This window comes from Falco rusticolus, chromosome 15 (assembly GCF_015220075.1).
Source record: "Falco rusticolus isolate bFalRus1 chromosome 15, bFalRus1.pri, whole genome shotgun sequence".
NCBI classification, from domain to species: domain Eukaryota; kingdom Metazoa; phylum Chordata; class Aves; order Falconiformes; family Falconidae; genus Falco; species Falco rusticolus.
The window spans coordinates 19,956,433-19,965,659 of NC_051201.1; the positions used below are offsets into that span (position 1 = coordinate 19,956,433).

The 9,227-nt window shown below is 37.8% G+C and overlaps 1 long non-coding RNA gene across 1 annotated transcript in view; it reads right to left on the reverse strand.

Moving 5' to 3' along the window:
- Positions 1–668: 668 nt before the first annotated feature.
- The window catches only part of LOC119157823, a 63,391-nt gene continuing 54,832 nt past the window's right edge, over positions 669–9,227 (reverse strand). The window contains exons 2-3 of the long non-coding RNA XR_005107678.1: positions 4,200–4,245; positions 669–752 (exon numbers count right to left, since the gene is read on the reverse strand). This is a non-coding gene — a long non-coding RNA (uncharacterized LOC119157823). The remainder of the gene's footprint in view (positions 753–4,199; positions 4,246–9,227) is intronic.

A 9,227-nucleotide genomic window follows, 5' to 3' on the forward strand; every position in this document is an offset into this window, starting at 1 on the left:
CTCATTCTGCCACATAAGGAGGTTAGATGGTTCCGACTTATATGTCAATATTGTTTCTCATTTATTGACAACTTTTAGATAAAAATCACAATGTCTTTCCCATCTTGCATATCATGCTATTTTCTAAATACTCATATTTATAGCTCTCTTAGTTCTGCTTTGATATATGTGCATTTCCAATGTTATATTCTGCTGTAACTAATACAATAAGGGCAGCACCTTGCACAACAAAAATAACTTGGAATCTGATTTAATTTTCTATGCCTCTGAAGTAGCAAAGTTTGGCAATTATATTAACAATTGGTCCTTCCGTGTAGTTTGCATTAGCATAGTTCTTGTAGTCTCTTTGAAAAGCAGATCTAATTGCAATCTCCCATGCTGTGAAGCAACATGATCAAATCAGCAGATATGAGCAGCTTCTGGGTTTTATTGAATTCCTTCAATACACAAGCATTGAGCCACTACCTTGGGCCCTAGTGTGATATGAAGTCTTGGTTTTGTGGACTTACATCAGAAAGCTTGTTAACTGTGCTGAAAGTAGAAAGATTACTAATTTTATGAGGAATATAAGGATTTTCTCGTGCTCTGTGGCAGCCACCATAGGTGTGTTAGCCAAAGAAACTGAGAGAGGAATGCTTACACCCTCAGCCACTTAGTAATTAACATACCTGTATGTTGTTCTGCATAGCTAGAGAGGCTAGCACACTGTACCATGCTGCTTTTCACAATGGTCTTGTCCAAGCATCCTTAATCTGAAATAAAAAGTAGTCAGGATTGATTCTGAGATGCTTCACACAGCTACAGTAACAGCTACTTACTAAAATCACACATAATACATTGTACAGAAAAAGTGTAATATACACAATCTTCAGTCACAGGTAATTTTTTAATCATTCCGTAATGTGATTTATTGCTTCTACAGAATCTACAGAATTTTTATTTAATATTAGAAATGGCTGTGAATAATGATAACTTCTCCATTAAATGAAGCAAATGTTTTTACTGGCAGAAGTTTCTAGCACCATTTTCTTATTATATATGCATTATAATCTAATTATGTATGGATTTTAAGAGACTTTAAGGCTAATAGACTCTGAAGTCATCCAATCTCATATTATTCTTACATTTGACTCTTCAGTCTAATAACATGATCTGGGTTTAGGCATTCTTATTTCTTATGTTCTAGTATTGAGTCAGACCAAAAAGTCCTTTCAGCAGCCAAAACCAGCTGCCATGGGAAGAACATAAGGACAAGCCACATACTTGCCCCACATACTCTCTGCCATTTAGCCAATTACAGCTGAGGAGTTTCCTAAGCCAGGTATGGTTTCTGCATGTTTTGTAAAGCTTTGTGGACATTTACTCTGTAGGCTTTCTAAGTCTGTCCTTGATTTGGTGTAAACTTTTAGCAGTGCAGTTTTGGTACATGCTATGTGAAGAAGCACCTCCGTTTTTTTTTGTTTGCTGGTCTCCTGTTAGCTTTGTCTGGCCCTCACAGTTCATATGTTGGAAGAAACAGTGAATAGTTGATCCCTGTTCATCCTTTTCACAGTCCTTATTTGATTAAACCCTACATCTGTCAGTGATTCCTTATTTCCAGACTGAAGAGTTCTTGCATACATCATCAATGCCTATATAGAAACCATTCCACACTTTTAATCATTCCTGTTGCCTTCTCTCCTCATTCAGTTCTTTTATATTCTCTTTGAAACAGAGCAACACACTCGCTCTGAAGTTCAAGAGTTCAGGTAAACTGCAGTGTTCTGCAGGGGGAGAATGAAAGAAACTAAGTTTCGTGGAGGTGTAATATCCCTCATTTCAAGTCTGTTTCACCCTGCTACAGTGTAAAAAGGAGGATAGCTTGGATGTCAGTACTTCAACTACTGTCAAAAATATTCTTATTGTTTTGAAAATTGGGGATTAGTTTAGTTTAGTTTACGTTCAAACCACAAAAATAATAATTTGTGCTTTTTTGCCTCAATCCCAGTCTGTGCTGTAGCATTTAGAAGACATTGTTCCAAAGGTCACTGTGTCATTCTTCCTTCACTTAGTCCAGATGCTCCACAATCATAGAATTCCTCATGTGATGCAATTACCATGTAATCCTTAAACCACAGGTTGTCCTCTGTCTGGTAGAGCTTTGTATCTGTTTGCTGTGTCCAATTTCATGCTTAAACCATTAAAAGTCAAGTACCATTTAAATATGCCGTTATTTCGTATTGTGTGAAAACCAGTTTTAACTGTGTTGTTTTTTCTTGGTAGCTTTGTGCCTTCTTATACCCGTCTGAGAAGCATTTCTCCTCAATGGTATTGAATGGTTTATCTTTAATATCTGTTCTTTCCCTACACAGAAACTGTGTGACTACTTTTTTCACGATTGCTGGTTTCCTGTCTTTTGAGTTGCTATATATTAACCAATTTGTGTGGTATCCGACCACAAAACTACTGCAACTATTGCTACAGCTCTGCTGCCTTGGTTCCCCTTCGTATTAGCTGGATGAACTTCATGTTGGTATAGCAAAATGTTTGCTATGTGTAATAAATCTATACACAGAGTGCTGGTTTGGGGCATATTTTGAGGTCTGTTACTGTGTGAAAAACAGACTATATAGTAGAGAAAACTGGGCTAGACACCAATGCTGAGTGTCAGTTGCTCAAATCATTAGCTTCCTCCCTCTGATAAATCACAGATGCAGTCACAAACTTTATCCAAATTCTAGTTCTCTGATTCAGGTTTTGAACAATGTTAGGTTGAATCTATAGTTTAGGAGGATTGCTAGGTTACTGCTTATCATCCTGTAGTACTATCTTCTATACAAGGTTATACAGACATCAAGAAGAAAACTCCAAAGCATATAAACCCAGAATTTAAACAGACTTTCAAACAGAACTTAAATTTTGAAAACTGCTCGCCCTTTCTATGTTATCTGAGAGCAATCACCTTCCGTAAGCTTGCCAAAATGAGGAAATATCCAATAAAATGGAGTCAGATATACTCTTTGAGAGAATTTTTTCTCCAGCTCAGCAAGGCATCTTTGCAGCCCACGAACACAGCAAAACTTTTCACAAGTTATGTTAGGATGAGGTCTAAGCAGAAGAGTGAAATTGCCTCACAATGGTATATCCTTTGACAGGAAATCATGAGACCAATTTATCTGCCACAAGAAAGCTCATACAGATTTCTTGCTTTCAGCAGAAAATTTGCTTTTATGTCACACGATAGCAGTATGTATTTTCTGCTGCTTCTTCGGCTTGTAATCTGAGCAGCTTCACTTCCAGCTGCCAAACACTGACAGCCAAATCACTTTCACCATACCATGAAGCTCTTAGGAGTATTAGTCTAGTAATGTATTGGCAACGCAGCGTGGTAGCAATATTTAAAGCATCCTAAGCTGTTTATAGCATATTAATAAAAAAAAAAAAAAGTAAAAAAAAGTTTACCCACTAAATCCACTTTCCTAAAGCACTATGTCCAGACTGTCTCTGGGAAGCTTCCCCTTTCCAACGTGTCCACAGATGTCTCTAAAATACCATTTTGCAGTTTAAAACATGATAGGTTAGTTCACTGCCCTCTGTTCAAAATGCTCTTCACTCAGTGTTAATCCTAGAAGTGAAGTGTTAAATGAAATGGTGGAATTATATTAGAATTGTCATTTTTTACTGTCCTTGTATTATTTTCCCACTAGAGCTATCAGAATAATTGTCCTGATTTAAGTTTGATCCTAGCTATGATTTGAATAAAAGGATTAGAATGATGACCTTCAAAATTCCCTTCCAACCCTGATTTTCCTACAATTATGTTTTTGCACTGACACGTTTGACACAGCCTGACACAATGCTACTCACGATGCTGCTGATTAAACTGTTTTCCCATGATTAACCATTCCCAGCTGCCTGTGTCCCCCAAACTAGAAGGGAAGTATGTCCTTACAGGAATCATCAAGCAACAATTTTTAACTTAACATGCCCAAAGGATGGGACAGTAAGTGTCTACACAATTTAGATGCATGTATAGGCTACCTATCTCTTTCATTGGGAAGTGATATCAGCCAAACAGCAGATCAGGCACTTACTTTTACATGCACTGACAGCTGAAGCTCAGATCTTAACAATTAATTTTGCTAATCTTGTTAATTTTGTTTGGTTTTTTAATGAAAGAAACTTTGGTAAAATCTGGGTCTTTCTTATTTGTTTCTTACCTGTAGTCAGTTTCCGTACTCCTGTCCAGTTTTTTGATGTGATCATCTGGATTTAAAGGATAGAAAATAAATGGGTGGTCTATGTACATTACATCTCCACACCTAAGAAGACCATTTGCTTTATAGATGCATCTGTTAGTGGGATTACATACATGTTTCAGATCCAAAGAGCCATAATTATAAAATGAAGAAAAAAACCCCAACTTTACACATCCCTTAAACTCAGTTACACTTTCATCAGTTCATTTTTTAATGCACTCACTAAAGAGGAACTCTCAGGTTGTTTCTTATAGGCTGCAGTGAAGTCTCTCAATAACTATGATCAGGGTCAGATCTTTTTTCCTTCCTTTAGTGTTTGAACAATTTAGCACTGAAAATGAGTGAGTGAAACCTTAATGAGACTAGATAAAGACCAACATTCCCCTCAGTAAGTTACTAAATGACTAACATCAGTTTCAGTTCTTCTGGATGCACTTGTGTTTCCAGAAACGGATTCACTTTTGTCAGTAAACACTTGGATCTAGCAGCAGCAGTGTTGTGTCTTTTCAGTTTGAACTAGCAAATTTCCTAAGCCCCGTATTTCTCAGCAACTCCTCTGACACCCTGCCCAACTGGGATACCAAAGAAGGTGTGACACTGAATGAAATTGCTTATTAAACAGAAGAATAGTGGTCTCCTTGCCTTTTCATTATATGTGAGCTAGAATCCTGAAATGCTGCTGTTTGACTCATGCCACATGACAAACAAGATTTCTTTTGCTTTCCTGGACAAGTATGTCACTGTGCCCTGGCCACTCCTACAGTCTTCTAAGACTTTTTAGCCTTACAACAGCATGCTGAATTCTTTTTCTCCAAATCTTCTCTTCACCTGAAAAGTATCTTGCCTGCAGATCAAAACCACCTTGTTAGCTGTCTGCCTCAGAGGGTGCAAACAGTTTCTCTGCACAGCAGAAAATGCCAAGTTCTATCACTCACGCAACATGCTGGGAAGTTGTTGTAATTCATGCGAACTTGTGCAAAACATAAGCTGTCCCTGAGGGTTCAACCTATTCAGTTTTCAACACAACATCATTTCAAATCCTTTTCCCCATATATTCTTCCTACACAAAATCCTATCTCCCTTTTCCATCTTCCTGTGCCACCTTTTATTATTATTTTTTTAATTCCATATTTTGCCTAGCTTCAATTTCAAAATTCTTCAGAGGTCCAACCCAGAACACTAACTCTGAGTAAATCTTGAGTAAAACTCCCAGTACCTGAAATCCCAGCAATCTTGCTATGAATTTCTCACTCGCAGATTCTAAAAAAATTCTCTTTGACTGAGGAGGAATTCTGCAATTCAGCTTGTTAGCCATTAGATCCTCACAATTTACTGTGAAGCCCTATTACATGGATGATTTACAAGGACGAATTGATTTGCTTTGGCAAAATGTGAGCCAAAAGAGTAATAAGATATCTTTAATACAGATTAAAGGTTTGAAGATAGGAGAGATGACAGTGATGGGATCTATTAATTGTGGCTATTCTACCTTGGCAAACGGCTAGGCTCTGATGTTCTAGGTTGATGCTCATGCAAGCCTGCATTTCTGTACTCCCACTGACCAGTTGCTCTCTTCCCTTCTTTCTGACCCTGTTCCCCACTGTAACCAAATTTAGCCTGAAAGACACTGAGGAACCTATTTCAAGCCTTGTTTACTGTCCTAATGCTAGGCAGCAGCAGCATGGGGAACAGTATGTAAAGTGCTGAGGAAGCAGGGAGAAGGGAAAGGAAGGGGAAGTATCCTTGCAGCCCTGGCTCAAACACGTCAGATTGTGTTCTGGGACTGCACTACTGCAACTACAGCCTGAGTTAACAAGACCAGTGACTTTCTAAAAAGTCTGCTAACCCATCCAACATTTGAAAAAACATATCTGTGCTAAAGGTAAGAAGTCAATATCCTCTTCAGGCAGTCCAGAAGTGGAACCATCCTCTGGCTAATTTCACAAAACCAGGCTATAAATTGAACTGAATGTCTGGCATATTTATGGGATCTTCTATATTTAAAGTTTTACTCTGAAGAAATACTATTACATAACCCAGTGTTGCTATTAGAAAAATGCACACTCAGCTCTTAAGAAAAATACTTGTTTATGACTGTCCCCCTTTCAGGTCAGCTGCAACATGTAAGTATTATTACAGGTCTGTCACAATTGTACTAAACCCAAAATACGTTGTAAAAGTATGACTGACTTCAACTGGGCCTCAAACCATTCTTGAGAAAGAAGGGATTAAACTTGCTTTTTGCCTCCTGAGTTGAGTTGCAAGGGCTGATCTTTGTTTAAAAAAACCTAAACAATTATCTTGATCTGTGGACAGTGAAGAAAGATCATACTGGTGTGCGCTTTTATTTTAGCACTTCTTTTTCAAAATAAAGTCATGAGTAAACAATGGCCAGGATGCCTAATGATGTAGGAAAACTTAGAAGGGTAAATCTGTTGTGTCAAGGAGCACTGGAAATCCTTGTGGTACAGAGAAAATAATTATTAGGGGGCTGGGGCAATTCCCAGGTTCTTTAGAAAAAATCTGTATTCTCTTAATGAAGCTTAAAACCAAACAAGTCCGCTGTTCTGAATGTGAACTTTAAGAATTGTCTACTTGTGGCAAATGAAAACAAAATGTATAGCTCTTGTCTTCCTAAGTGCCTTACACCCCTGTATACGTTAGTTTTTATCAATGCATAGGCTTATGGAGGTTTTTGGGTAGGCCTGACTTCTCACCAGTTGATTCCTTCCTGGCCTTGGGCACAAGATCAAAATTGTGCATATGAACATCACTTATTTAAAGCTGAATACTTGGGCTAGTCTGTGATGTTGGAAGGAAAGAAATATCACAGCTCTGTATTATAATATTTTCCAAAGACAAAGAGAATTTAGGGGAACTCAAGAAGAGATGTCATAGTGGTATCTTCAGGAAAAAATGAGATGGGCAGCAGACACTGTCTATACACTCAGTAACAACGAAGATGATTCAAGGAAATCACTGAAAATTGACCCAAATATCTTTTGTATACATGATAATAAGCATCTTGTTAAGTCTTTTGCCTTCTTTCTTGTCTAAGCGGCTTCTGCAAGTATCTATTTCACTATGCACATTTTCATTAAGGCTGGATTCTGGGTCTCAGGGATAACTTGTACTGGTGTAAAGTCAAATGCAAAAATTAGGATGGCTGGTAAAATCCTGTGAGGTGGTAAAGTTAAGACAGCACATTTCTGAGAGATATAAATGATAATGGTTGTGTTAACATATTCTGAACTTGGTGAAATCCTGAATGAAACATGTTAAAATGGGGACAGTGATGACACGGGCTTCTGCCTACAGTGTAGATCTGCGCCAACACTTTGCTTGCCTTCACATCTTCCTTTGAAACTTGCTGGTTTTCTACTAGTGTGACTAGCTCAGTGCAATCATGCCTGGGGGTATTTGAGCCAATACAAACACTACTTAAATGGCAAAGATCAGAAGCAAACAGAGAATTCTGTTCAATCAAATAAAAGATGTTTAAGCAAATATTAGTTTTCTAGAAAGGATTGTTTCTTCTAAATAACCAGCGTGCACACTCATATCCAATTCACAGTTTTTGTCAAGTTGCCAGTGCAAGCCCTCAAGGAGACTTAAACAAAGATAACGCTAATGATATTGTAGTTTCTGGTGTTTAACCTAGCTTGTTTCTGTTGGGATTTTTTGAAAGAAGTAAGAATATATTTTCCTAGAAGACTGATTATGTACATTAAAAAAATTCTCTAAAGTGGTAATAAACTGGCCTCTAGAGTACGAATAATGACTTTTTCCACCTCATATATAAGTGAAGAAGGTACAGTACTGCTTTTGTCAGTAGTTTCAACTGTAACAACTTCTTTTTTTTTTTCATTTCTTGTAACTTTGGATACAAAACATGTGAAGGAAGCAGTATACAGCATGTGCTTTGTATAATAACAAGCTTGCTGGCATTTTACTGGCAGTTCAGGCTTGTAGTTGGTTCTGTTATTTCTTGAATTTGCCTTGGATGATGATGATGACTAGTAGAATTCTGTCCTGTAGCTGCACATGGTCATGTTCCTGAACTGCTGTTAATCTACAAATGCCCTGCTGGTAAGGACTGCCCTTCTAATGGCTCTTAGAAATAGTTACACTAACTCGATTAATAGCAAGGTATCATCAACTGTAAAGCAATGCTAAGGGACCCTTCAGTGTGTCAAGGTTCTTTGCGTTCTTCGTGTGACAATAGAACCAGGCACTCAATGTGAAAACAGAAATTTGCTGTGCATATTTGAACAACCTTACGAAGGGAAAGAGCTTAATTTACTTTGTTTTTTTAATGTGAATGATCCTGATCTCCCACAAGGAGACAACAAAAGAAATAACTAACATACACTGCTTGATTCATCAGCTGAAAGACCGTTACCTAGAGTCTGGGCTTGCAGAGCAGGAGAAATAGCAATTGTGTGCTTAGCAGGCTTTCCCTAGAGAAAAGGAAGGTGGAAAGGTTTTTAGAGAAGTGCGAAGATATTCCCAGCTACCAGAACAGCATAAAGGTTTGTAAAAGAAACATTAAGATTGGTTTGAAGTGAGTATAGATATGTCTGTGTGATATCTTGAGTAGAATCAATAAGGCAAGGTTGCAAAAATTAAACATACATGATATTCAAAGACACAAGTAAGAGCAATCAAACCAGTAAATGCTGACAAATGCAGTGTTTACATCAAGACCGAAAGGCCTGCGCTCTGAGCCGCCTACAACAGAAATGCCTTATCAGCAGACCTGCCTTCTGGGTACGAGTGGCAACAAGTTTATAGTAAGTCATATCTCTTTCTGTTAGCTCAGCAGGAAGACAGTCAGATACTTCAAAAGGAGGGAACAAAGACAACAGGTAACAATTTACAGAGGGTGAAATAAAAGTGAGACCAAAAAAAAAAAAAAATCACACCATAATAACTCCCTCCTAAAAGGCACAGAAGATCTGTCCAGAAACTGCTCACAAGATGTAGTGA